The sequence below is a fragment of the Conger conger genome, chromosome 15 (assembly GCF_963514075.1).
Source record: "Conger conger chromosome 15, fConCon1.1, whole genome shotgun sequence".
In the NCBI taxonomy this organism is placed as follows: domain Eukaryota; kingdom Metazoa; phylum Chordata; class Actinopteri; order Anguilliformes; family Congridae; genus Conger; species Conger conger.
Window position 1 is genome coordinate 42,295,494 of NC_083774.1, and position 26,612 is coordinate 42,322,105.

The following is a 26,612-nucleotide window of genomic DNA, read 5'->3' on the forward strand; positions in this document are numbered from 1 at the left end:
CACCCGGCACGAGAAGGCACAACGCAGTCAGATTCATCCACAACCGCACTGACCCGGAACCATCACTGACACGCCTGGAGTTCAGCAGAGCAGTGCTGCAGAGAGGTTTGGGCTTCGCTCCGTCTGACTTGAACTGCCTGTTCAAGCTGCCTGGTCCTAGGGACATATTTGAAACCAGTTTTAAGAATGCACAGACACTAGAGATGTTTTGGAATCAGTACAGACAGAAAGCCACACAAACACCACTGAACAAATTCACAGTAGAAGCACTCACTGACAGGGAGGTTAAGGTTATCACAGTTTTATTTTATAATGAATCAGTTTCAGATTATGACATTTCACTTTGGTTAAGCAGACACGGCACATTGGTATCGGACGTGAGACGGGTATACGACGAGGACGGGGTGTGGACAGGCGCCAGAAAATGGTTAGTCCGTCTGCACCCAGACGACACATCCATCGGGGGGGTCAGGCATTTACCCAGCACCATCACTTTGGGACAGAACAGGGGACAAATTTTTTATAATGGGATGCCAAAACTTTGCCGCACCTGTGGGAACCTGGGGCACCTTGCAGCAGCATGCACGGTGATTAAATGTAAAAATTGTGGAGGGGAGCACCAGACAAACAAATGCACAGAGGCACGGAGGTGTAATCTATGTGGGAGCCAGGAGCATGTTTTCAGGGACTGTCCATCCTCATATGCCAACAAAACACGAGCACGCACAGACAGCAACGCACAACAGGGCACAGACCACCCTACACAGGACACAGCACCCCCTCCACAGAACACAGCACCACCCCCACAAAACACAACCAACACAAACCCACAAACACACGATGCAACCACAGAACCCGCACAGACCCCCCCTCAGCACCCCACCACCACAGAACAACCCACCCCTACACCACAGTCCGAGACAGAACCCGACACAGACCAGCCCCCAAACCCCTCACAGATGGAGACAGTTGGACCAGACACACAGACAGACTCACTCCCGTGTGGAAATCCTGGACAGTGCACGACACAAGACAGTACTAGCACCAACTCCCCTTCCACCACTACAGACACTGAGCAGATAGAAGTCAAGAGCGAGGACGAGGAGATTGAGATCACAGACAGCACACCCTCCACTCTGCCCACAGACACAGACAACACAACAGACACACTGTCACCAGACATCCTTGGAAAAAGAAAAAGAGACCCCCGACCACGGGAAAGGAAAAGAACTACCACCACCTCCACCAATCAGGACACAGAACCAGAACCCACACAAGCAGAAAAACAACCCCCAGCACCACCACCACCACCACCAGAAAAACAGCCACCACCGCCACCTCCACAGACAGTGGAACCGCCGACACAACCTGACAAACCAGCACAGCCAGTAAAACACGCACAGACGGACAGCCCGACCACTACCCAAATACCCCCCAAACCCGTAGTCACCCCAAGGACACACCGCTCCTCTGGGAAAACGATGACAGAACCAGCACAACCAGCACCAGCAAAACCCACCAGACCCAGAACTTCACACAGCACACCTGACAAAGACGATGCACCTGAACTGGACTACATATGGGGAGAAGTTATAGACAGGACGGTCAAATTACAACACCCACAGACACGACCACCCCCACAGACACGCGTATCTAGGGAAACACTCCGACTCACCAAACTTTACATTGACACCCGCCCGGACACAGCTGGACCAGTGCACGCTTCGCAGGCAGCCCTGGGTGCGTCGAGAGCCGGTAAGCCAGCCACACCCCTCACCACTCTGCCCGCCAGGTCCTCCTCCAATCCACCCGGGGGGGGTCCTCCAGAATCTAGAACAGGGAAAGGGCAGAAGTAAATATCACCTCCCGTGATCAGCTATGGATTGGACGCAGTACCATACATACACCACTGTCATTGCACTAGTTACCACTACAACAACAATCATGAGCACATTAAACATCCTCACATTAAACGTACGCAGTATTCACAACAATAAGAAAAGGGCAGACGTCATGGCATTCCTCACAACACAAAACACAGACATTTTATGTTTACAAGAGTGTAGAATCCCCTTTTTAACAGATTACATAGATTATCAGAATGAATGGGCCATAGGGGATTCGGTGTGGTCGGGTTCGAGTGTGGCACGTGCAGATGGGGTGGCAATATTAATCAAGAATAACTCAGTCAAGATAACCCGGAAAAAAGTGGTGGAGGCAGGAAGGATTTTAGCAGTTGAACTTGTTTATAACAATTTTCACTTTAAGGTTATTAATGTTTATGCACCCGCAAACCAAAATGAGCGCACAGCCTTTTTCCCCAAGCTGCGTCCAATCCTTTTGGGAAACCTCCCCGTCGTGATGGCAGGGGACTTCAACTGTGCCCTGAGGGATGAGGATCGGAGCCGGCCGTGGAGGGACCGCTCGAGTCGGGAGCTGGCGTCAGTCATAGCGGACTACTCCCTCACTGACGCCAGTCGGGACCTGGTGCCACGCTACACGTGGGTGAGTTCCTGTGGCAAATCCTTTTCCCGGATAGACCTCCTCCTTCTGAGCCATCAGATACAATCACAGAACATCACAGCACAAACAGTCTTCTTTTCAGATCACAAAGCACTCACCATCCAGATTACAACACCAGCACAAACACACAGGGGGAGAGGAATCTGGAAACTAAACACATCATTACTAGAGGACAAAGGAATAAAACAGGCATACATCAATAGACTACAAGAATGGGCATCACTCAAGGAACTCTTCACGTCACCCGTAGAATGGTGGGAAATGGTCAAGACACGCACTAAGGGTTACTTCATCACGGCAGGACGCAGGCAGGCACAGAAAAGGAGGGAACAAACAAAAAAATTGCACAGCACACTCCAACGACTAGCAGCACTACAGGCACAGGGATTCCAGGTCGCACAAGAAATCACACAGGCCAAACACAACCTCTCAGCACTCTATAGACAGGAACAGGAAAAAATTAGACATCAAAGCAGAGTTCAACAACTAGAACAAAATGAAAAATGCACCCGTTACTTTTATAGGAAGATCAAGAACAAAAAGAATCACATACAGACATTACTGGACAACACAGGACAAATCATCACGGGTGAACAGAATATACACAACCACATCAGGGCATTCTACACTGATCTGTATAGCACAAAGCACATGGATGAGCACATGGTGGACACATACCTACATGACATCCCAGCCATAGCACCCCGGGCAGGAGAAGGAGAGGAGGAGGAGAGTCTGTCCGTGGAGGAGCTCACCCACGTGGTGAAAGGCCTGAACACCGGCAAAACTCCGGGTCCCGACGGGCTCCCGGCCGAGTACTACCAAACCTTTTGGGAACACCTCAAGGTAGATTTAACATTGGTGCTCTCCGCGGTGTACAGTGAGGGCCGGTTGGCCCCCTCGATGACAGAGAGCGTCATCACCCTTATTTACAAGGGCAAGGGTGATGAGCGTAGCCTGGCAAACTGGAGGCCTATTAACCTCTTGGGGGCCGACTACAAGCTCTTGGCGAAGGCCCTCATGTACAGGCTCCAGGAGACTACCCCTCAGGTCGTGGGTCCGGACCAGGCTTGCGGGGTCCCGGAGAGGTCGACCGCCGATAACCTGGTGCTCATCCGGGACATCATGGCCCACTCTGTCGAACGGTCGAAACCTTTTTGCATGTTTAACCTAGATCAGGAGAAGGCCTTCGACAGAGTGGGCCATAGCTACATGTTTAAGGTCCTGGAGGCAATGAACCTCCCTCTTGGTCTTAGAAAATGGATTCACATCATCTATCAAAACAACACAGCAAAAATACTGGTTAATGGACACACTACAGAACACTTTCCCATACACTCAGGGGTTAGACAGGGTTGCCCACTTTCTGCACTACTGTACATACACTGCCTGGAACCACTCTTACACAAAATCAGGACAAACACAGACATCACCGGCTACACACTCCCAGGGTGCACAGAACAACTCAAGGCACTTGCATACATGGACGACATCACACTTTTCTGCACTGAACAAACCTCTGTACAGCACATCATTAGGACTCTGGACCACTTCTGCACAGCCACCTCCGCAATAATTAACAAGACCAAGAGCGAGGTGTTTGTGTCCAGGGCCTGGGCGGTCGACCAGGTCCTGTCGGACACATTTCCCATTCGTACATCCGTGAACATCCTTGGCGTCACGTTCGACAGGACCAACTCCGGGGGCCGGAGCTGGGCCGGGGCCCTCGGCCGGGCTCGAGCTAAGACCTGCAGTTGGAGTTCCAGGGCACTGTCAATGACGGGGAGAATCCTCATAGTACAGACTATCCTTTACCCGATCCTCGCCTATGTTGGAAAGATCTTTCCCCCAGACAAGCATATTGAGAAACAAATTAACAAAATTGTCTTTGGTTTTGTCTGGGGGAGTAGGCAGGAGAGGGTAAATAGGCTGATCATGTGGAAGGACCCTAGGAACGGGGGTAGAGGCGTGCCAAACGTCGCAGAACTGATCAGGATGCAGAGCCTCGCCTACCACATCAACTCCATAAAAAACCGCAATAACAAAACCGGATACATGACCCGTTTTTACTTCACCACCAGCATAAGACCCCTGGGGCTCTGCATCCTGGATCACAGGCACCCCTACTCCTGGGACCCCCCCCAGCCCTACAGGTCACTCCGCCGGTACATCTACACAGCACGTCTGCACACTGCACAGCTCACTCACTGGACATTTCAGGAAATCAAAAACACCACAAATGCACAGGAACATTTACACAGACCCGACAACACGACCCACAGCACAGCCACTACAGTTTGGAAAAACATAAATCACCCATGCCTTCTGAACACACAGAAAGACCTGGCGTGGCTAGCTGTGCTGAAAGCTCTCCCCACCAGGGTGTTCATGTTCAGGAGGAGCTTGGCCCTGGCGGAGACATGCCCGTACCCTCGCTGTAACGAAAAGGAAACCGGAGATCACCTCCTGTGGCACTGCAGAAAGGCCAAATCTATCTGGCAATCCATTTTCACTTTCCTGGACACATACACTGACACACAGTCACTGACCCTCCGTGATATCCTCCTCGGCCCCCGCAACGGGATCACATCTGCTGAGGAGGAGATTGCCTGGAGGGTGATCAACATCACCAAGCACACTTTATGGGACGCACGCAACATCATGTTTTTTCAAAAACAGGAACTTCACAACATCATCATCACCCGGCAGATCACCAACCACATCAAGGACTACTATCACCTGGACTGTCACAAAGCCGGAAAGAGCACCACAAACACAAAATGGAAAATTCACAACAGCACAGAATTATACATATGACACGGACACCCTGGACAATACACCTACAGCCAGACACCTACACTCCCGAAGCCTTCCCTCGGGTAATGTATGTAATGTTTACTGTGTACTGTCTACTGTCTTAATGTATTGTGGTATTGTCTGCGGTCATGTTTAAATGTAACTCTGTTTGTTACTGTCTGACGTTTGCAATGTAAATATGTGTTATGTAAGTAAATGTAAGTAAATGTAAGTATGAATGTAAATGAAATGTAAAAGTGAAAGTAAGTGAAACTCAGTAATGTCTTAATGTATTTTGGTATTGTCTGCGGTCATGTTTAAATGTAACTCTGTTTGTTACTGTCTGACGTTTGCAATGTAAATATGTGTTATGTAAGTAAATGTAAGTAAATGTAAGTATGAATGTAAATGAAAGTAAGTGAAACTCAATAAAAGAAATAACGGTTCACCCAGGGCGAGGCTCGGCCATTGCACTCCGGCTGTGTTGACCCCTGCGAATTCCTCAAATGTGGGAATCTCGACTGCATAATTTCTGCTAGTGGGGGACTGCGTTCGCGCTCTCCCCTGATCACGTGGTCAAACGATAGACTCGATTAATGTGCAAATACCCCCTTGTGCTGCCTTTCCTTCGCTTACGGCCATACCACTCTGAATACGCCCGATCTCGTCTGATCTCGGAAGCTAAGCAGGGTCGGGCCCGGTTAGTACTTGGATGGGAGACCGCCTGGGAATACCAGGTGCTGTAAGCTTTTTTCACTATGCTTTTGGACAGGCGCTGCTGTTTCACAACGTTCAAAACACGTCGCGCACAGTGCTATATCGTTTAGTCTATTACCCGTTTATGCTTCTCATGTCTTACCCAGACACTTGGGCAGCGCATTGCAAAGGAACAAGGCTAGCATCCAAATTCATTACGTACGGCGCTATTTTAGACACAACACAGGCTAAATCAGTGCAATGCAAATTCACTTCACACCAAGAGTACCGCACATTTTCCTTACACGTCTGTAGCCTATCATGAAGCAGGATTGCCGAGTTACAGTGAGCGCCGCACTTCATTGGACAGTGGCACGTGTTTTTCTTCTTTTGGTTCTGCGCTCTAGCGATTTCAGTTTGAAAGGACACAACGACAACCAAGTTCAAGTGCAGACTGTCAGCTTTAATTTGAGGCCATTTTCAAGCACACCCGACGAACCGTTTGGAACTCACGTCGCATCTTGCACACGGTCACTTGTCCATTTAGGTGTCGCATTTCGGCAGGGCTCTGGCTTGGTGTTCGATGTGACATCACCGCGACAGAAATGCGCTCTGTTTGCGGTTGAGGGCAATGTACACTGTTGCATTATGGGGAAACAGAAAGTCGTCCTTGAAATGCGGTGGGAAAACGCCAAAATAATAAACACATGAAAAAAAAGAAGTACATGAATGAAAAGGTTGCCATCGTTTATGCGGCTAGCCGCAAGAGCGCAAATCAGACTTTTGAACCGGCTAGACATTGTGACTTGACGGGCTGCTAGCCGAATACTCAGAAACCGTAGCTGTGCAACGTACCACCTAGCGGTCCGGCCCATCCCTTGCGGATTCCAACTCATACTTACCTGGCAGGGGAGATACCGTGATCACGAAGGCGGTTCACCCAGGGCGAGGCTCGGCCATTGCACTCCGGCTGTGTTGACCCCTGCGAATTCCTCAAATGTGGGAATCTCGACTGCATAATTTCTGCTAGTGGGGGACTGCGTTCGCGCTCTCCCCTGATCACGTGGTCAAACGATAGACTCGATTAATGTGCAAATACCCCCTTGTGCTGCCTTTCCTTCGCTTACGGCCATACCACTCTGAATACGCCCGATCTCGTCTGATCTCGGAAGCTAAGCAGGGTCGGGCCAGGTTAGTACTTGGATGGGAGACCGCCTGGGAATACCAGGTGCTGTAAGCTTTTTTCACTATGCTTTTGGACAGGCGCTGCTGTTTCACAACGTTCAAAACACGTCGCGCACAGTGCTATATCGTTTAGTCTATTACCCGTTTATGCTTCTCATGTCTTACCCAGACACTTGGGCAGCGCATTGCAAAGGAACAAGGCTAGCATCCAAATTCATTACGTACGGCGCTATTTTAGACACAACACAGGCTAAATCAGTGCAATGCAAATTCACTTCACACCAAGAGTACCGCACATTTTCCTTACACGTCTGTAGCCTATCATGAAGCAGGATTGCCGAGTTACAGTGAGCGCCGCACTTCATTGGACAGTGGCACGTGTTTTTCTTCTTTTGGTTCTGCGATCTAGCGATTTCAGTTTGAAAGGACACAACGACAACCAAGTTCAAGTGCAGACTGTCAGCTTTAATTTGAGGCCATTTTCAAGCACACCCAACGAACCGTTTGGAACTCACGTCGCATCTTGCACACGGTCACTTGTCCATTTAGGTGTCGCATTTCGGCAGGGCTCTGGCTTGGTGTTCGACGTGACATCACCGCGACTGAAATGCGCTCTGTTTGCGGTTGAGGGCGATGTACACTGTTGCATTGTGGGGAAACAGAAAGTCGTCCTTGAAATGCGGTGGGAAAACGCCAAAATAATAAACACATGAAAAAAAAGAAGTACATGAATGAAAAGGTTGCCATCGTTTATGCGGCTAGCCGCAAGAGCGCAAATCAGACTTTTGAACCGGCTAGACATTGTGACTTGACGGGCTGCTAGCCGAATACTCAGAAACCGTAACTGTGCAACGTACCACCTAGCGGTCCGGCCCATCCCTTGCGGATTCCAACTCATACTTACCTGGCAGGGGAGATACCGTGATCACGAAGGCGGTTCACCCAGGGCGAGGCTCGGCCATTGCACTCCGGCTGTGTTGACCCCTGCGAATTCCTCAAATGTGGGAATCTCGACTGCATAATTTCTGCTAGTGGGGGACTGCGTTCGCGCTCTCCCCTGATCACGTGGTCAAACGATAGACTCGATTAATGTGCAAATACCCCCTTGTGCTGCCTTTCCTTCGCTTACGGCCATACCACTCTGAATACGCCCGATCTCGTCTGATCTCGGAAGCTAAGCAGGGTCGGGCCAGGTTAGTACTTGGATGGGAGACCGCCTGGGAATACCAGGTGCTGTAAGCTTTTTTCACTATGCTTTTGGACAGGCGCTGCTGTTTCACAACGTTCAAAACACGTCGCGCACAGTGCTATATCGTTTAGTCTATTACCCGTTTATGCTTCTCATGTCTTACCCAGACACTTGGGCAGCACATTGCAAAGGAACAAGGCTAGCATCCAAATTCATTACGTACGGCGCTATTTTAGACACAACACAGGCTAAATCAGTGCAATGCAAATTCACTTCACACCAAGAGTACCGCACATTTTCCTTACACGTCTGTAGCCTATCATGAAGCAGGATTGCCGAGTTACAGTGAGCGCCGCACTTCATTGGACAGTGGCACGTGTTTTTCTTCTTTTGGTTCTGCGCTCTAGCGATTTCAGTTTGAAAGGACACAACGACAACCAAGTTCAAGTGCAGACTGTCAGCTTTAATTTGAGGCCATTTTCAAGCACACCCGACGAACCGTTTGGAACTCACGTCGCATCTTGCACACGGTCACTTGTCCATTTAGGTGTCGCATTTCGGCAGGGCTCTGGCTTGGTGTTCGACGTGACATCACCGCGACTGAAATGCGCTCTGTTTGCGGTTGAGGGCGATGTACACTGTTGCATTGTGGGGAAACAGAAAGTCGTCCTTGAAATGCGGTGGGAAAACGCCAAAATAATAAACACATGAAAAAAAAGAAGTACATGAATGAAAAGGTTGCCATCGTTTATGCGGCTAGCCGCAAGAGCGCAAATCAGACTTTTGAACCGGCTAGACATTGTGACTTGACGGGCTGCTAGCCGAATACTCAGAAACCGTAACTGTGCAACGTACCACCTAGCGGTCCGGCCCATCCCTTGCGGATTCCAACTCATACTTACCTGGCAGGGGAGATACCGTGATCACGAAGGCGGTTCACCCAGGGCGAGGCTCGGCCATTGCGAATTCCTCAAATGTGGGAATCTCGACTGCATAATTTCTGCTAGTGGGGGACTGCGTTCGCGCTCTCCCCTGATCACGTGGTCAAACGATAGACTCGATTAATGTGCAAATACCCCCTTGTGCTGCCTTTCCTTCGCTTACGGCCATACCACTCTGAATACGCCCGATCTCGGAAGCTAAGCAGGGTCGGGCCCGGTTAGTACTTGGATGGGAGACCGCCTGGGAATACCAGGTGCTGTAAGCTTTTTTCACTATGCTTTTGGACAGGCGCTGCTGTTTCACAACGTTCAAAACACGTCGCGCACAGTGCTATATCGTTTAGTCTATTACCCGTTTATGCTTCTCATGTCTTACCCAGACACTTGGGCAGCGCATTGCAAAGGAACAAGGCTAGCATCCAAATTCATTACGTACGGCGCTATTTTAGATACAACACAGGTTAAATCAGTGCAATGCAAATTCACTTCACACCAAGAGTACCGCACATTTTCCTTACACGTCTGTAGCCTATCATGAAGCAGGATTGCCGAGTTACAGTGAGCGCCACACTTCATTGGACAGTGGCACGTGTTTTTCTTCTTTTGGTTCTGCGATCTAGCGATTTCAGTTTGAAAGGACACAACGACAACCAAGTTCAAGTGCAGACTGTCAGCTTTAATTTGAGGCCATTTTCAAGCACACCCGACGAACCGTTTGGAACTCACGTCGCATCTTGCACACGGTCACTTGTCCATTTAGGTGTCGCATTTCGGCAGGGCTCTGGCTTGGTGTTCGACGTGACATCACCGCGACTGAAATGCGCTCTGTTTGCGGTTGAGGGCGATGTACACTGTTGCATTGTGGGGAAACAGAAAGTCGTCCTTGAAATGCGGTGGGAAAACGCCAAAATAATAAACACATGAAAAAAAAGAAGTACATGAATGAAAAGGTTGCCATCGTTTATGCGGCTAGCCGCAAGAGCGCAAATCAGACTTTTGAACCGGCTAGACATTGTGACTTGACGGGCTGCTAGCCGAATACTCAGAAACCGTAACTGTGCAACGTACCACCTAGCGGTCCGGCCCATCCCTTGCGGATTCCAACTCATACATACCTGGCAGGGAAGATACCGTGATCACGAAGGCGGTTCACCCAGGGCGAGGCTCGGCCATTGCACTCCGGCTGTGTTGACCCCTGCGAATTCCTCAAATGTGGGAATCTCGACTGCATAATTTCTGCTAGTGGGGGACTGCGTTCGCGCTCTCCCCTGATCACGTGGTCAAACGATAGACTCGATTAATGTGCAAATACCCCCTTGTGCTGCCTTTCCTTCGCTTACGGCCATACCACTCTGAATACGCCCGATCTCGTCTGATCTCGGAAGCTAAGCAGGGTCGGGCCCGGTTAGTACTTGGATGGGAGACCGCCTGGGAATACCAGGTGCTGTAAGCTTTTTTCACTATGCTTTTGGACAGGCGCTGCTGTTTCACAACGTTCAAAACACGTCGCGCACAGTGCTATATCGTTTAGTCTATTACCCGTTTATGCTTCTCATGTCTTACCCAGACACTTGGGCAGCGCATTGCAAAGGAACAAGGCTAGCATCCAAATTCATTACGTACGGCGCTATTTTAGACACAACACAGGTTAAATCAGTGCAATGCAAATTCACTTCACACCAAGAGTACCGCACATTTTCCTTACACGTCTGTAGCCTATCATGAAGCAGGATTGCCGAGTTACAGTGAGCGCCACACTTCATTGGACAGTGGCACGTGTTTTTCTTCTTTTGGTTCTGCGATCTAGCGATTTCAGTTTGAAAGGACACAACGACAACCAAGTTCAAGTGCAGACTGTCAGCTTTAATTTGAGGCCATTTTCAAGCACACCCGACGAACCGTTTGGAACTCACGTCGCATCTTGCACACGGTCACTTGTCCATTTAGGTGTCGCATTTCGGCAGGGCTCTGGCTTGGTGTTCGACGTGACATCACCGCGACTGAAATGCGCTCTGTTTGCGGTTGAGGGCGATGTACACTGTTGCATTGTGGGGAAACAGAAAGTCGTCCTTGAAATGCGGTGGGAAAACGCCAAAATAATAAACACATGAAAAAAAAGAAGTACATGAATGAAAAGGTTGCCATCGTTTATGCGGCTAGCCGCAAGAGCGCAAATCAGACTTTTGAACCGGCTAGACATTGTGACTTGATGGGCTGCTAGCCGAATACTCAGAAACCGTAACTGTGCAACGTACCACCTAGCGGTCCGGCCCATCCCTTGCGGATTCCAACTCATACTTACCTGGCAGGGGAGATACCGTGATCACGAAGGCGGTTCACCCAGGGCGAGGCTCGGCCATTGCACTCCGGCTGTGTTGACCCCTGCGAATTCCTCAAATGTGGGAATCTCGACTGCATAATTTCTGCTAGTGGGGGACTGCGTTCGCGCTCTCCCCTGATCACGTGGTCAAACGATAGACTCGATTAATGTGCAAATACCCCCGTGTGCTGCCTTTCCTTCGCTTACGGCCATACCACTCTGAATACGCCCGATCTTGTCTGATCTCGGAAGCTAAGCAGGGTCGGGCCCGGTTAGTACTTGGATGGGAGACCGCCTGGGAATACCAGGTGCTGTAAGCTTTTTTCACTATGCTTTTGGACAGGCGCTGCTGTTTCACAACGTTCAAAACACGTCGCGCACAGTGCTATATCGTTTAGTCTATTACCCGTTTATGCTTCTCATGTCTTACCCAGACACTTGGGCAGCGCATTGCAAAGGAACAAGGCTAGCATCCAAATTCATTACGTACGGCGCTATTTTAGACACAACACAGGTTAAATCAGTGCAATGCAAATTCACTTCACACCAAGAGTACCGCACATTTTCCTTACACGTCTGTAGCCTATCATGAAGCAGGATTGCCGAGTTACAGTGAGCGCCGCACTTCATTGGACAGTGGCACATGTTTTTCTTCTTTTGGTTCTGCGATCTAGCGATTTCAGTTTGAAAGGACACAACGACAACCAAGTTCAAGTGCAGACTGTCAGCTTTAATTTGAGGCCATTTTCAAGCACACCCGACGAACCGTTTGGAACTCACGTCGCATCTTGCACACGGTCACTTGTCCATTTAGGTGTCGCATTTCGGCAGGGCTCTGGCTTGGTGTTCGACGTGACATCACCGCGACTGAAATGCGCTCTGTTTGCGGTTGAGGGCGATGTACACTGTTGCATTGTGGGGAAACAGAAAGTCGTCCTTGAAATGCGGTGGGAAAACGCCAAAATAATAAACATATGAAAAAAAAGAAGTACATGAATGAAAAGGTTGCCATCGTTTATGCGGCTAGCCGCAAGAGCGCAAATCAGACTTTTGAACCGGCTAGACATTGTGACTTGACGGGCTGCTAGCCGAATACTCAGAAACCGTAACTGTGCAACGTACCACCTAGCGGTCCGGCCCATCCCTTGCGGATTCCAACTCATACTTACCTGGCAGGGGAGATACCGTGATCACGAAGGCGGTTCACCCAGGGCGAGGCTCGGCCATTGCACTCCGGCTGTGTTGACCCCTGCGAATTCCTCAAATGTGGGAATCTCGACTGCATAATTTCTGCTAGTGGGGGACTGCGTTCGCGCTCTCCCCTGATCACGTGGTCAAACGATAGACTCGATTAATGTGCAAATACCCCCTTGTGCTGCCTTTCCTTCGCTTACGGCCATACCACTCTGAATACGCCCGATCTCGTCTGATCTCGGAAGCTAAGCAGGGTCGGGCCCGGTAAGTACTTGGATGGGAGACCGCCTGGGAATACCAGGTGCTGTAAGCTTTTTTCACTATGCTTTTGGACAGGCGCTGCTGTTTCACAACGTTCAAAACACGTCGCGCACAGTGCTATATCGTTTAGTCTATTACCCGTTTATGCTTCTCATGTCTTACCCAGACACTTGGGCAGCGCATTGCAAAGGAACAAGGCTAGCATCCAAATTCATTACGTACGGCGCTATTTTAGACACAACACAGGTTAAATCAGTGCAATGCAAATTCACTTCACACCAAGAGTACCGCACATTTTCCTTACACGTCTGTAGCCTATCATGAAGCAGGATTGCCGAGTTACAGTGAGCGCCGCACTTCATTGGACAGTGGCACGTGTTTTTCTTCTTTTGGTTCTGCGATCTAGCGATTTCAGTTTGAAAGGACACAACGACAACCAAGTTCAAGTGCAGACTGTCAGCTTTAATTAGAGGCCATTTTCAAGCACACCCGACGAACCGTTTGGAACTCACGTCGCATCTTGCACACGGTCACTTGTCCATTTAGGTGTCGCATTTCGGCAGGGCTCTGGCTTGGTGTTCGACGTGACATCACCGCGACTGAAATGCGCTCTGTTTGCGGTTGAGGGCGATGTACACTGTTGCATTGTGGGGAAACAGAAAGTCGTCCTTGAAATGTGGTGGGAAAACGCCAAAATAATAAACACATGAAAAAAAAGAAGTACATGAATGAAAAGGTTGCCATCGTTTATGCGGCTAGCCGCAAGAGCGCAAATCAGACTTTTGAACCGGCTAGACATTGTGACTTGACGGGCTGCTAGCTGAATACTCAGAAACCGTAACTGTGCAACGTACCACCTAGCGGTCCGGCCCATCCCTTGCGGATTCCAACTCATACTTACCTGGCAGGGGAGATACCGTGATCACGAAGGCGGTTCACCCAGGGCGAGGCTCGGCCATTGCACTCCGGCTGTGTTGACCCCTGCGAATTCCTCAAATGTGGGAATCTCGACTGCATAATTTCTGCTAGTGGGGGACTGCGTTCGCGCTCTCCCCTGATCACGTGGTCAAACGATAGACTCGATTAATGTGCAAATACCCCCTTGTGCTGCCTTTCCTTCGCTTACGGCCATACCACTCTGAATACGCCCGATCTCGTCTGATCTCGGAAGCTAAGCAGGGTCGGGCCCGGTTAGTACTTGGATGGGAGACCGCCTGGGAATACCAGGTGCTGTAAGCTTTTTTCACTATGCTTTTGGACAGGCGCTGCTGTTTCACAACGTTCAAAACACGTCGCGCACAGTGCTATATCGTTTAGTCTATTACCCGTTTATGCTTCTCATGTCTTACCCAGACACTTGGGCAGCGCATTGCAAAGGAACAAGGCTAGCATCCAAATTCATTACGTACGGCGCTATTTTAGACACAACACAGGTTAAATCAGTGCAATGCAAATTCACTTCACACCAAGAGTACCGCACATTTTCCTTACACGTCTGTAGCCTATCATGAAGCAGGATTGCCGAGTTACAGTGAGCGCCGCACTTCATTGGACAGTGGCACGTGTTTTTCTTCTTTTGGTTCTGCGATCTAGCGATTTCAGTTTGAAAGGACACAACGACAACCAAGTTCAAGTGCAGACTGTCAGCTTTAATTTGAGGCCATTTTCAAGCACACCCGACGAACCGTTTGGAACTCACGTCGCATCTTGCACACGGTCACTTGTCCATTTAGGTGTCGCATTTCGGCAGGGCTCTGGCTTGGTGTTCGACGTGACATCACCGCGACTGAAATGCGCTCTGTTTGCGGTTGAGGGCGATGTACACTGTTGCATTGTGGGGAAACAGAAAGTCGTCCTTGAAATGCGGTGGGAAAACGCCAAAATAATAAACACATGAAAAAAAAGAAGTACATGAATGAAAAGGTTGCCATCGTTTATGCGGCTAGCCGCAAGAGCGCAAATCAGACTTTTGAACCGGCTAGACATTGTGACTTGACGGGCTGCTAGCCGAATACTCAGAAACCGTAACTGTGCAACGTACCACCTAGCGGTCCGGCCCATCCCTTGCGGATTCCAACTCATACTTACCTGGCAGGGGAGATACCGTGATCACGAAGGCGGTTCACCCAGGGCGAGGCTCGGCCATTGCACTCCGGCTGTGTTGACCCCTGCGAATTCCTCAAATGTGGGAATCTCGACTGCATAATTTCTGCTAGTGGGGGACTGCGTTCGCGCTCTCCCCTGATCACGTGGTCAAACGATAGACTCGATTAATGTGCAAATACCCCCTTGTGCTGCCTTTCCTTCGCTTACGGCCATACCACTCTGAATACGCCCGATCTCGTCTGATCTCGGAAGCTAAGCAGGGTCGGGCCCGGTTAGTACTTGGATGGGAGACCGCCTGGGAATACCAGGTGCTGTAAGCTTTTTTCACTATGCTTTTGGACAGGCGCTGCTGTTTCACAACGTTCAAAACACGTCGCGCACAGTGCTATATCGTTTAGTCTATTACCCGTTTATGCTTCTCATGTCTTACCCAGACACTTGGGCAGCGCATTGCAAAGGAACAAGGCTAGCATCCAAATTCATTACGTACGGCGCTATTTTAGACACAACACAGGTTAAATCAGTGCAATGCAAATTCACTTCACACCAAGAGTACCGCACATTTTCCTTACACGTCTGTAGCCTATCATGAAGCAGGATTGCCGAGTTACAGTGAGCGCCGCACTTCATTGGACAGTGGCACGTGTTTTTCTTCTTTTGGTTCTGCGATCTAGCGATTTCAGTTTGAAAGGACACAACGACAACCAAGTTCAAGTGCAGACTGTCAGCTTTAATTAGAGGCCATTTTCAAGCACACCCGACGAACCGTTTGGAACTCACGTCGCATCTTGCACACGGTCACTTGTCCATTTAGGTGTCGCATTTCGGCAGGGCTCTGGCTTGGTGTTCGACGTGACATCACCGCGACTGAAATGCGCTCTGTTTGCGGTTGAGGGCGATGTACACTGTTGCATTGTGGGGAAACAGAAAGTCGTCCTTGAAATGTGGTGGGAAAACGCCAAAATAATAAACACATGAAAAAAAAGAAGTACATGAATGAAAAGGTTGCCATCGTTTATGCGGCTAGCCGCAAGAGCGCAAATCAGACTTTTGAACCGGCTAGACATTGTGACTTGACGGGCTGCTAGCTGAATACTCAGAAACCGTAACTGTGCAACGTACCACCTAGCGGTCCGGCCCATCCCTTGCGGATTCCAACTCATACTTACCTGGCAGGGGAGATACCGTGATCACGAAGGCGGTTCACCCAGGGCGAGGCTCGGCCATTGCACTCCGGCTGTGTTGACCCCTGCGAATTCCTCAAATGTGGGAATCTCGACTGCATAATTTCTGCTAGTGGGGGACTGCGTTCGCGCTCTCCCCTGATCACGTGGTCAAACGATAGACTCGATTAATGTGCAAATACCCCCTTGTGCTGCCTTTCCTTCGCTTACGGCCATACCACTCTGAATACGCCCGATCTCGTCTGATCTCGGAAGCTAAGCAGGGTCGGGCCCGGTTAGTACTTGGATGGGAGACCGCCTGGGAATACCAGGTGCTGTAAGCTTTTTTCACTATGCTTTTGGACAGGCGCTGCTGTTTCACAACGTTCAAAACACGTCGCGCACAGTGCTATATCGTTTAGTCTATTACCCGTTTATGCTTCTCATGTCTTACCCAGACACTTGGGCAGCGCATTGCAAAGGAACAAGGCTAGCATCCAAATTCATTACGTACGGCGCTATTTTAGACACAACACAGGTTAAATCAGTGCAATGCAAATTCACTTCACACCAAGAGTACCGCACATTTTCCTTACACGTCTGTAGCCTATCATGAAGCAGGATTGCCGAGTTACAGTGAGCGCCGCACTTCATTGGACAGTGGCACGTGTTTTTCTTCTTTTGGTTCTGCGATCTAGCGATTTCAGTTTGAAAGGACACAACGACAACCAAGTTCAAGTGCAGACTGTCAGCTTTAATTTGAGGCCATTTTCAAGCACACCCGACGAACCGTTTAGAACTCACGTCGCATCTTGCACACGGTCACTTGTCCATTTAGGTGTCGCATTTCGGCAGGGCTCTGGCTTGGTGTTCGACGTGACATCACCGCGACTGAAATGCGCTCTGTTTGCGGTTGAGGGCGATGTACACTGTTGCATTGTGGGGAAACAGAAAGTCGTCCTTGAAATGCGGTGGGAAAACGCCAAAATAATAAACACATGAAAAAAAAGAAGTACATGAATGAAAAGGTTGCCATCGTTTATGCGGCTAGCCGCAAGAGCGCAAATCAGACTTTTGAACCGGCTAGACATTGTGACTTGACGGGCTGCTAGCCGAATACTCAGAAACCGTAACTGTGCAACGTACCACCTAGCGGTCCGGCCCATCCCTTGCGGATTCCAACTCATACTTACCTGGCAGGGGAGATACCGTGATCACGAAGGCGGTTCACCCAGGGCGAGGCTCGGCCATTGCACTCCGGCTGTGTTGACCCCTGCGAATTCCTCAAATGTGGGAATCTCGACTGCATAATTTCTGCTAGTGGGGGACTGCGTTCGCGCTCTCCCCTGATCACGTGGTCAAACGATAGACTCGATTAATGTGCAAATACCCCCTTGTGCTGCCTTTCCTTCGCTTACGGCCATACCACTCTGAATACGCCCGATCTCGTCTGATCTCGGAAGCTAAGCAGGGTCGGGCCCGGTTAGTACTTGGATGGGAGACCGCCTGGGAATACCAGGTGCTGTAAGCTTTTTTCACTATGCTTTTGGACAGGCGCTGCTGTTTCACAACGTTCAAAACACGTCGCGCACAGTGCTATATCGTTTAGTCTATTACCCGTTTATGCTTCTCATGTCTTACCCAGACACTTGGGCAGCGCATTGCAAAGGAACAAGGCTAGCATCCAAATTCATTACGTACGGCGCTATTTTAGACACAACACAGGTTAAATCAGTGCAATGCAAATTCACTTCACACCAAGAGTACCGCACATTTTCCTTACACGTCTGTAGCCTATCATGAAGCAGGATTGCCGAGTTACAGTGAGCGCCGCACTTCATTGGACAGTGGCACGTGTTTTTCTTCTTTTGGTTCTGCGATCTAGCGATTTCAGTTTGAAAGGACACAACGACAACCAAGTTCAAGTGCAGACTGTCAGCTTTAATTTGAGGCCATTTTCAAGCACACCCGACGAACCGTTTAGAACTCACGTCGCATCTTGCACACGGTCACTTGTCCATTTAGGTGTCGCATTTCGGCAGGGCTCTGGCTTGGTGTTCGACGTGACATCACCGCGACTGAAATGCGCTCTGTTTGCGGTTGAGGGCGATGTACACTGTTGCATTGTGGGGAAACAGAAAGTCGTCCTTGAAATGCGGTGGGAAAACGCCAAAATAATAAACACATGAAAAAAAAGAAGTACATGAATGAAAAGGTTGCCATCGTTTATGCGGCTAGCCGCAAGAGCGCAAATCAGACTTTTGAACCGGCTAGACATTGTGACTTGACGGGCTGCTAGCCGAATACTCAGAAACCGTAACTGTGCAACGTACCACCTAGCGGTCCGGCCCATCCCTTGCGGATTCCAACTCATACTTACCTGGCAGGGGAGATACCGTGATCACGAAGGCGGTTCACCCAGGGCGAGGCTCGGCCATTGCACTCCGGCTGTGTTGACCCCTGCGAATTCCTCAAATGTGGGAATCTCGACTGCATAATTTCTGCTAGTGGGGGACTGCGTTCGCGCTCTCCCCTGATCACGTGGTCAAACGATAGACTCGATTAATGTGCAAATACCCCCTTGTGCTGCCTTTCCTTCGCTTACGGCCATACCACTCTGAATACGCCCGATCTCGTCTGATCTCGGAAGCTAAGCAGGGTCGGGCCCGGTAAGTACTTGGATGGGAGACCGCCTGGGAATACCAGGTGCTGTAAGCTTTTTTCACTATGCTTTTGGACAGGCGCTGCTGTTTCACAACGTTCAAAACACGTCGCGCACAGTGCTATATCGTTTAGTCTATTACCCGTTTATGCTTCTCATGTCTTACCCAGACACTTGGGCAGCGCATTGCAAAGGAACAAGGCTAGCATCCAAATTCATTACGTACGGCGCTATTTTAGACACAACACAGGTTAAATCAGTGCAATGCAAATTCACTTCACACCAAGAGTACCGCACATTTTCCTTACACGTCTGTAGCCTATCATGAAGCAGGATTGCCGAGTTACAGTGAGCGCCGCACTTCATTGGACAGTGGCACGTGTTTTTCTTCTTTTGGTTCTGCGATCTAGCGATTTCAGTTTGAAAGGACACAACGACAACCAAGTTCAAGTGCAGACTGTCAGCTTTAATTAGAGGCCATTTTCAAGCACACCCGACGAACCGTTTGGAACTCACGTCGCATCTTGCACACGGTCACTTGTCCATTTAGGTGTCGCATTTCGGCAGGGCTCTGGCTTGGTGTTCGACGTGACATCACCGCGACTGAAATGCGCTCTGTTTGCGGTTGAGGGCGATGTACACTGTTGCATTGTGGGGAAACAGAAAGTCGTCCTTGAAATGTGGTGGGAAAACGCCAAAATAATAAACACATGAAAAAAAAGAAGTACATGAATGAAAAGGTTGCCATCGTTTATGCGGCTAGCCGCAAGAGCGCAAATCAGACTTTTGAACCGGCTAGACATTGTGACTTGACGGGCTGCTAGCCGAATACTCAGAAACCGTAACTGTGCAACGTACCACCTAGCGGTCCGGCCCATCCCTTGCGGATTCCAACTCATACTTACCTGGCAGGGGAGATACCGTGATCACGAAGGCGGTTCACCCAGGGCGAGGCTCGGCCATTGCACTCCGGCTGTGTTGACCCCTGCGAATTCCTCAAATGTGGGAATCTCGACTGCATAATTTCTGCTAGTGGGGGACTGCGTTCGCGCTCTCCCCTGATCACGTGGTCAAACGATAGACTCGATTAATGTGCAAATACCCCCTTGTGCTGCCTTTCCTTCGCTTACGGCCATACCACTCTGAATACGCCCGATCTCGGAAGCTAAGCAGGGTCGGGCCCGGTTAGTACTTGGATGGGAGACCGCCTGGGAATACCAGGTGCTGTAAGCTTTTTTCACTATGCTTTTGGACAGGCGCTGCTGTTTCACAACGTTCAAAACACGTCGCGCACAGTGCTATATCGTTTAGTCTATTACCCGTTTATGCTTCTCATGTCTTACCCAGACACTTGGGCAGCGCATTGCAAAGGAACAAGGCTAGCATCCAAATTCATTACGTACGGCGCTATTTTAGACACAACACAGGTTAAATCAGTGCAATGCAAATTCACTTCACACCAAGAGTACCGCACATTTTCCTTACACGTCTGTAGCCTATCATGAAGCAGGATTGCCGAGTTACAGTGAGCGCCGCACTTCATTGGACAGTGGCACGTGTTTTTCTTCTTTTGGTTCTGCGATCTAGTGATTTCAGTTTGAAAGGACACAACGACAACCAAGTTCAAGTGCAGACTGTCAGCTTTAATTTGAGGCCATTTTCAAGCACACCCGACGAACCGTTTGGAACTCACGTCGCATCTTGCACACGGTCACTTGTCCATTTAGGTGTCGCATTTCGGCAGGGCTCTGGCTTGGTGTTCGACGTGACATCACCGCGACTGAAATGCGCTCTGTTTGCGGTTGAGGGCGATGTACACTGTTGCATTGTGGGGAAACAGAAAGTCGTCCTTGAAATGCGGTGGGAAAACGCCAAAATAATAAACACATGAAAAAAAAGAAGTACATGAATGAAAAGGTTGCCATCGTTTATGCGGCTAGCCGCAAGAGCGCAAATCAGACTTTTGAACCGGCTAGACATTGTGACTTGACGGGCTGCTAGCCGAATACTCAGAAACCGTAACTGTGCAACGTACAACCTAGCGGTCCGGCCCATCCCTTGCGGATTCCAACTCATACTTACCTGGCAGGGGAGATACCGTGATCACGAAGGCGGTTCACCCAGGGCGAGGCTCGGCCATTGCACTCCGGTTGTGTTGACCCCTGCGAATTCCTCAAATGTGGGAATCTCGACTGCATAATTTCTGCTAGTGGGGGACTGCGTTCGCGCTCTCCCCTGATCACGTGGTCAAACGATAGACTCGATTAATGTGCAAATACCCCCTTGTGCTGCCTTTCCTTCGCTTACGGCCATACCACTCTGAATATGCCCGATCTCGGAAGCTAAGCAGGGTCGGGCCCGGTTAGTACTTGGATGGGAGACCGCCTGGGAATACCAGGTGCTGTAAGCTTTTTTCACTATGCTTTTGGACAGGCGCTGCTGTTTCACAACGTTCAAAACACGTCGCGCACAGTGCTATATCGTTTAGTCTATTACCCGTTTATGCTTCTCATGTCTTACCCAGACACTTGGGCAGCGCATTGCAAAGGAACAAGGCTAGCATCCAAATTCATTACGTACGGCGCTATTTTAGACACAACACAGGTTAAATCAGTGCAATGCAAATTAACTTCACACCAAGAGTACCGCACATTTTCCTTACACGTCTGTAGCCTATCATGAAGCAGGATTGCCGAGTTACAGTGAGCGCCGCACTTCATTGGACAGTGGCACGTGTTTTTCTTCTTTTGGTTCTGCGATCTAGCGATTTCAGTTTGAAAGGACACAACGACAACCAAGTTCAAGTGCAGACTGTCAGCTTTAATTAGAGGCCATTTTCAAGCACACCCGACGAACCGTTTGGAACTCACGTCGCATCTTGCACACGGTCACTTGTCCATTTAGGTGTCGCATTTCGGCAGGGCTCTGGCTTGGTGTTCGACGTGACATCACCGCGACTGAAATGCGCTCTGTTTGCGGTTGAGGGCGATGTACACTGTTGCATTGTGGGGAAACAGAAAGTCGTCCTTGAAATGCGGTGGGAAAACGCCAAAATAATAAACACATGAAAAAAAAGAAGTACATGAATGAAAAGGTTGCCATCGTTTATGCGGCTAGCCGCAAGAGCGCAAATCAGACTTTTGAACCGGCTAGACATTGTGACTTGACGGGCTGCTAGCCGAATACTCAGAAACCGTAACTGTGCAACGTACCACCTAGCGGTCCGGCCCATCCCTTGCGGATTCCAACTCATACTTACCTGGCAGGGGAGATACCGTGATCACGAAGGCGGTTCACCCAGGGCGAGGCTCGGCCATTGCACTCCGGCTGTGTTGACCCCTGCGAATTCCTCAAATGTGGGAATCTCGACTGCATAATTTCTGCTAGTGGGGGACTGCGTTCGCGCTCTCCCCTGATCACGTGGTCAAACGATAGACTCGATTAATGTGCAAATACCCCCTTGTGCTGCCTTTCCTTCGCTTACGGCCATACCACTCTGAATACGTCTGATCTCGGAAGCTAAGCAGGGTCGGGCCCGGTAAGTACTTGGATGGGAGACCGCCTGGGAATACCAGGTGCTGTAAGCTTTTTTCACTATGCTTTTGGACAGGCGCTGCTGTTTCACAACGTTCAAAACACGTCGCGCACAGTGCTATATCGTTTAGTCTATTACCCGTTTATGCTTCTCATGTCTTACCCAGACACTTGGGCAGCGCATTGCAAAGGAACAAGGCTAGCATCCAAATTCATTACGTACGGCGCTATTTTAGACACAACACAGGTTAAATCAGTGCAATGCAAATTCACTTCACACCAAGAGTACCGCACATTTTCCTTACACGTCTGTAGCCTATCATGAAGCAGGATTGCCGAGTTACAGTGAGCGCCGCACTTCATTGGACAGTGGCACGTGTTTTTCTTCTTTTGGTTCTGCGATCTAGCGATTTCAGTTTGAAAGGACACAACGACAACCAAGTTCAAGTGCAGACTGTCAGCTTTAATTAGAGGCCATTTTCAAGCACACCCGACGAACCGTTTGGAACTCACGTCGCATCTTGCACACGGTCACTTGTCCATTTAGGTGTCGCATTTCGGCAGGGCTCTGGCTTGGTGTTCGACGTGACATCACCGCGACTGAAATGCGCTCTGTTTGCGGTTGAGGGCGATGTACACTGTTGCATTGTGGGGAAACAGAAAGTCGTCCTTGAAATGCGGTGGGAAAACGCCAAAATAATAAACACATGAAAAAAAAGAAGTACATGAATGAAAAGGTTGCCATCGTTTATGCGGCTAGCCGCAAGAGCGCAAATCAGACTTTTGAACCGGCTAGACATTGTGACTTGACGGGCTGCTAGCCGAATACTCAGAAACCGTAACTGTGCAACGTACCACCTAGCGGTCCGGCCCATCCCTTGCGGATTCCAACTCATACTTACCTGGCAGGGGAGATACCGTGATCACGAAGGCGGTTCACCCAGGGCGAGGCTCGGCCATTGCACTCCGGCTGTGTTGACCCCTGCGAATTCCTCAAATGTGGGAATCTCGACTGCATAATTTCTGCTAGTGGGGGACTGCGTTCGCGCTCTCCCCTGATCACGTGGTCAAACGATAGACTCGATTAATGTGCAAATACCCCCTTGTGCTGCCTTTCCTTCGCTTACGGCCATACCACTCTGAATACGCCCGATCTCGTCTGATCTCGGAAGCTAAGCAGGGTCGGGCCCGGTTAGTACTTGGATGGGAGACCGCCTGGGAATACCAGGTGCTGTAAGCTTTTTTCACTATGCTTTTGGACAGGCGCTGCTGTTTCACAACGTTCAAAACACGTCGCGCACAGTGCTATATCGTTTAGTCTATTACCCGTTTATGCTTCTCATGTCTTACCCAGACACTTGGGCAGCGCATTGCAAAGGAACAAGGCTAGCATCCAAATTCATTACGTACGGCGCTATTTTAGACACAACACAGGTTAAATCAGTGCAATGCAAATTCACTTCACACCAAGAGTACCGCACATTTTCCTTACACGTCTGTAGCCTATCATGAAGCAGGATTGCCGAGTTACAGTGAGCGCCGCACTTCATTGGACAGTGGCACGTGTTTTTCTTCTTTTGGTTCTGCGATCTAGCGATTTCAGTTTGAAAGGACACAACGACAACCAAGTTCAAGTGCAGACTGTCAGCTTTAATTTGAGGCCATTTTCAAGCACACCCGACGAACCGTTTAGAACTCACGTCGCATCTTGCACACGGTCACTTGTCCATTTAGGTGTCGCATTTCGGCAGGGCTCTGGCTTGGTGTTCGACGTGACATCACCGCGACTGAAATGCGCTCTGTTTGCGGTTGAGGGCGATGTACACTGTTGCATTGTGGGGAAACAGAAAGTCGTCCTTGAAATGCGGTGGGAAAACGCCAAAATAATAAACACATGAAAAAAAAGAAGTACATGAATGAAAAGGTTGCCATCGTTTATGCGGCTAGCCGCAAGAGCGCAAATCAGACTTTTGAACCGGCTAGACATTGTGACTTGACGGGCTGCTAGCCGAATACTCAGAAACCGTAACTGTGCAACGTACAACCTAGCGGTCCGGCCCATCCCTTGCGGATTCCAACTCATACTTACCTGGCAGGGGAGATACCGTGATCACGTGTTTCTTTCTTGCTGTGCATTTTGCTCTGGCTTCTTTTCAGTTCAGTTGGTCCTGTTGCCCACCACTGGGGTTCTAGTGGTGGACAGGGGGTCACTGGGCTGTTTAGTTGCTTTCTAAGAGCATTTTGTTCTTTTGTTATTTTCCTTTCTTTTTCTTAATCCTTTCTCTTTCCCTTCCCATTTTCCTCCTTCTTTCTGGACGGGCTGCAAGGCTTGGGTTCAGTACGTGGCTTGACCGCGGCTGGCTCGACCTTGTAGCCCAGCGGAACACCCCGGAAACCCAGTTCAGTTGCACATAGCTGCACTGATCAGGAGCCAGGGCCTGCTGCCTGGAGGAACCCGGAGCCGAGGTCTGCGGCCTGGAGGAGCCCAGAGTCGAGGTCTGCGGCCTGCTGCCTGGAGGAGCCCGGAGCTGAGGTCTGCGGCCTGCTGCCTGGAGGAGCCTGCAGCCAGGGCCTGCTGCCTGGAGGAGCCCGGAGCCAAGGCCTGCGGCCTGCTGCTTGGAGGAGCCCGGAGCCAGGGACTGCGGCCTGCTGCCTGCTGCCTGGAGGAGCCCGGAGCCAAGGACTGCGGCCTGCGGCCTGCTGCCTGGAGGAGCCCGGAGCCAGGGACTGCGGCCTGCGGCCTGCTGCCTGGAGGAGCCTGCAGCCAGGGCCTGCTGCCTGGAGGAGCCAGGGACTGCGGCCTGCGGCCTGCTGCCTGGAGGAGCCTGCAGCCAGGGCCTGCGGCCTGCTGCCTGGAGGAGCCCGGAGCCCGGGACTGCGGCCTGCTGCCTGAAAGAGCCTGGAGCCAGATCCTGGAGCCTGACCCCGCAGAGGGAGCCAGAGGAGACCTGCAATCAGCTGAGTGTCTATGCGCCAGACCCCAGATTCTTAGGGGAGTAATATTGGAGGAGGTTGCACTGCAGCCTTCTCCCTTTCCAGTTTTAGTTTCTTTGAGTTGTTTTCTCAGTTAAACCCCACTAAATACCTGTTCCTTTTTTCCCCTTTTTCTTTCACCCTCATTTTGATTTTGAACCTCTATTTTACTTTTATTTCTTTTGTTTGTGAGTGTTTCCCTACCCCTTTTCCTTTCCCCACCCTTCCCCCTTCTCCCCATTCCCCCTCCCCCCCACCTTCTCATTCCACCTACCTGCACACCCGAAACATCATGGAGAACCAGCGAGCACCCGGCACGAGAAGGCACAACGCAGTCAGATTCATCCACAACCGCACTGACCCGGAACCATCACTGTCACGCCTGGAGTTCAGCAGAGCAGTGCTGCAGAGAGGTTTGGGCTTCGCTCCGTCTGACTTGAACTGCCTGTTCAAGCTGCCTGGTCCTAGGGACATATTTGAAACCAGTTTTAAGAATGCACAGACACTAGAGATGTTTTGGAATCAGTACAGACAGAAAGCCACACAAACACCACTGAACAAATTCACAGTAGAAGCACTCACAGACAGGGAGGTTAAGGTTATCACAGTTTTATTTTATAATGAATCAGTTTCAGATTATGACATTTCACTTTGGTTAAGCAGACACGGCACATTGGTATCGGACGTGAGACGGGTATACGACGAGGACGGGGTGTGGACAGGCGCCAGAAAATGGTTAGTCCGTCTGCACCCAGACGACACATCCATCGGGGGGGTCAGGCATTTACCCAGCACCATCACTTTGGGACAGAACAGGGGACAAATTTTTTATAATGGGATGCCAAAACTTTGCCGCACCTGTGGGAACCTGGGGCACCTTGCAGCAGCATGCACGGTGATTAAATGTAAAAATTGTGGAGGGGAGCACCAGACAAACAAATGCACAGAGGCACGGAGGTGTAATCTATGTGGGAGCCAGGAGCATGTTTTCAGGGACTGTCCATCCTCATATGCCAACAAAACACGAGCACGCACAGACAGCAACGCACAACAGGGCACAGACCACCCT

The 26,612-nt window shown here is 50.1% G+C and overlaps 27 non-coding genes and 5 pseudogenes across 27 annotated transcripts; all 32 read left to right on the forward strand.

Annotated features, from left to right (window-relative positions):
* Positions 1–5,719: 5,719 nt before the first annotated feature.
* On the forward strand, positions 5,720–5,886 carry LOC133112325 (U1 spliceosomal RNA). The gene has a single exon (XR_009705172.1). It is a non-coding gene; the product is annotated as a U1 spliceosomal RNA (small nuclear RNA).
* A 63-nt stretch (positions 5,887–5,949) lies between these two features.
* Positions 5,950–6,068, forward strand: LOC133112333 (5S ribosomal RNA). The gene has a single exon (XR_009705176.1). It is a non-coding gene; the product is annotated as a 5S ribosomal RNA (ribosomal RNA).
* An 841-nt stretch (positions 6,069–6,909) lies between these two features.
* On the forward strand, positions 6,910–7,073 carry LOC133112268 (U1 spliceosomal RNA). The gene has a single exon (XR_009705119.1). It is a non-coding gene; the product is annotated as a U1 spliceosomal RNA (small nuclear RNA).
* Positions 7,074–7,136: 63 nt separating this feature from the next.
* Positions 7,137–7,255, forward strand: LOC133112396 (5S ribosomal RNA). Its single transcript, XR_009705235.1, has one exon. It is a non-coding gene; the product is annotated as a 5S ribosomal RNA (ribosomal RNA).
* An 841-nt stretch (positions 7,256–8,096) lies between these two features.
* LOC133112269 (U1 spliceosomal RNA) lies at positions 8,097–8,260 on the forward strand. The gene has a single exon (XR_009705120.1). It is a non-coding gene; the product is annotated as a U1 spliceosomal RNA (small nuclear RNA).
* Positions 8,261–8,323: 63 nt separating this feature from the next.
* Positions 8,324–8,442, forward strand: LOC133112514 (5S ribosomal RNA). The gene has a single exon (XR_009705346.1). It is a non-coding gene; the product is annotated as a 5S ribosomal RNA (ribosomal RNA).
* Positions 8,443–9,283: 841 nt separating this feature from the next.
* LOC133112320 (U1 spliceosomal RNA) lies at positions 9,284–9,424 on the forward strand (annotated as a pseudogene).
* Positions 9,425–9,487: 63 nt separating this feature from the next.
* LOC133112623 (5S ribosomal RNA) lies at positions 9,488–9,596 on the forward strand (annotated as a pseudogene).
* Positions 9,597–10,437: 841 nt separating this feature from the next.
* On the forward strand, positions 10,438–10,601 carry LOC133112319 (U1 spliceosomal RNA). Its single transcript, XR_009705167.1, has one exon. It is a non-coding gene; the product is annotated as a U1 spliceosomal RNA (small nuclear RNA).
* A 63-nt stretch (positions 10,602–10,664) lies between these two features.
* LOC133112346 (5S ribosomal RNA) lies at positions 10,665–10,783 on the forward strand. The gene has a single exon (XR_009705185.1). It is a non-coding gene; the product is annotated as a 5S ribosomal RNA (ribosomal RNA).
* Positions 10,784–11,624: 841 nt separating this feature from the next.
* LOC133112270 (U1 spliceosomal RNA) lies at positions 11,625–11,788 on the forward strand. Its single transcript, XR_009705121.1, has one exon. It is a non-coding gene; the product is annotated as a U1 spliceosomal RNA (small nuclear RNA).
* A 63-nt stretch (positions 11,789–11,851) lies between these two features.
* Positions 11,852–11,970, forward strand: LOC133112566 (5S ribosomal RNA). Its single transcript, XR_009705396.1, has one exon. It is a non-coding gene; the product is annotated as a 5S ribosomal RNA (ribosomal RNA).
* Positions 11,971–12,811: 841 nt separating this feature from the next.
* LOC133112271 (U1 spliceosomal RNA) lies at positions 12,812–12,975 on the forward strand. Its single transcript, XR_009705122.1, has one exon. It is a non-coding gene; the product is annotated as a U1 spliceosomal RNA (small nuclear RNA).
* A 63-nt stretch (positions 12,976–13,038) lies between these two features.
* On the forward strand, positions 13,039–13,157 carry LOC133112532 (5S ribosomal RNA). The gene has a single exon (XR_009705363.1). It is a non-coding gene; the product is annotated as a 5S ribosomal RNA (ribosomal RNA).
* An 841-nt stretch (positions 13,158–13,998) lies between these two features.
* Positions 13,999–14,162, forward strand: LOC133112272 (U1 spliceosomal RNA). Its single transcript, XR_009705123.1, has one exon. It is a non-coding gene; the product is annotated as a U1 spliceosomal RNA (small nuclear RNA).
* A 63-nt stretch (positions 14,163–14,225) lies between these two features.
* On the forward strand, positions 14,226–14,344 carry LOC133112357 (5S ribosomal RNA). The gene has a single exon (XR_009705196.1). It is a non-coding gene; the product is annotated as a 5S ribosomal RNA (ribosomal RNA).
* Positions 14,345–15,185: 841 nt separating this feature from the next.
* LOC133112273 (U1 spliceosomal RNA) lies at positions 15,186–15,349 on the forward strand. The gene has a single exon (XR_009705124.1). It is a non-coding gene; the product is annotated as a U1 spliceosomal RNA (small nuclear RNA).
* Positions 15,350–15,412: 63 nt separating this feature from the next.
* On the forward strand, positions 15,413–15,531 carry LOC133112368 (5S ribosomal RNA). Its single transcript, XR_009705207.1, has one exon. It is a non-coding gene; the product is annotated as a 5S ribosomal RNA (ribosomal RNA).
* Positions 15,532–16,372: 841 nt separating this feature from the next.
* LOC133112275 (U1 spliceosomal RNA) lies at positions 16,373–16,536 on the forward strand. Its single transcript, XR_009705126.1, has one exon. It is a non-coding gene; the product is annotated as a U1 spliceosomal RNA (small nuclear RNA).
* A 63-nt stretch (positions 16,537–16,599) lies between these two features.
* Positions 16,600–16,718, forward strand: LOC133112379 (5S ribosomal RNA). The gene has a single exon (XR_009705218.1). It is a non-coding gene; the product is annotated as a 5S ribosomal RNA (ribosomal RNA).
* Positions 16,719–17,559: 841 nt separating this feature from the next.
* On the forward strand, positions 17,560–17,723 carry LOC133112276 (U1 spliceosomal RNA). Its single transcript, XR_009705127.1, has one exon. It is a non-coding gene; the product is annotated as a U1 spliceosomal RNA (small nuclear RNA).
* Positions 17,724–17,786: 63 nt separating this feature from the next.
* On the forward strand, positions 17,787–17,905 carry LOC133112390 (5S ribosomal RNA). The gene has a single exon (XR_009705229.1). It is a non-coding gene; the product is annotated as a 5S ribosomal RNA (ribosomal RNA).
* An 841-nt stretch (positions 17,906–18,746) lies between these two features.
* LOC133112277 (U1 spliceosomal RNA) lies at positions 18,747–18,910 on the forward strand. The gene has a single exon (XR_009705128.1). It is a non-coding gene; the product is annotated as a U1 spliceosomal RNA (small nuclear RNA).
* Positions 18,911–18,973: 63 nt separating this feature from the next.
* On the forward strand, positions 18,974–19,092 carry LOC133112544 (5S ribosomal RNA). Its single transcript, XR_009705374.1, has one exon. It is a non-coding gene; the product is annotated as a 5S ribosomal RNA (ribosomal RNA).
* An 841-nt stretch (positions 19,093–19,933) lies between these two features.
* On the forward strand, positions 19,934–20,097 carry LOC133112278 (U1 spliceosomal RNA). The gene has a single exon (XR_009705129.1). It is a non-coding gene; the product is annotated as a U1 spliceosomal RNA (small nuclear RNA).
* Positions 20,098–20,160: 63 nt separating this feature from the next.
* LOC133112635 (5S ribosomal RNA) lies at positions 20,161–20,269 on the forward strand (annotated as a pseudogene).
* Positions 20,270–21,110: 841 nt separating this feature from the next.
* LOC133112298 (U1 spliceosomal RNA) lies at positions 21,111–21,274 on the forward strand. Its single transcript, XR_009705147.1, has one exon. It is a non-coding gene; the product is annotated as a U1 spliceosomal RNA (small nuclear RNA).
* Positions 21,275–21,337: 63 nt separating this feature from the next.
* On the forward strand, positions 21,338–21,446 carry LOC133112189 (5S ribosomal RNA; annotated as a pseudogene).
* Positions 21,447–22,287: 841 nt separating this feature from the next.
* Positions 22,288–22,451, forward strand: LOC133112279 (U1 spliceosomal RNA). The gene has a single exon (XR_009705130.1). It is a non-coding gene; the product is annotated as a U1 spliceosomal RNA (small nuclear RNA).
* Positions 22,452–22,514: 63 nt separating this feature from the next.
* On the forward strand, positions 22,515–22,623 carry LOC133112215 (5S ribosomal RNA; annotated as a pseudogene).
* An 841-nt stretch (positions 22,624–23,464) lies between these two features.
* Positions 23,465–23,628, forward strand: LOC133112282 (U1 spliceosomal RNA). The gene has a single exon (XR_009705132.1). It is a non-coding gene; the product is annotated as a U1 spliceosomal RNA (small nuclear RNA).
* Positions 23,629–23,691: 63 nt separating this feature from the next.
* LOC133112402 (5S ribosomal RNA) lies at positions 23,692–23,810 on the forward strand. The gene has a single exon (XR_009705241.1). It is a non-coding gene; the product is annotated as a 5S ribosomal RNA (ribosomal RNA).
* Positions 23,811–26,612: the final 2,802 nt, after the last annotated feature.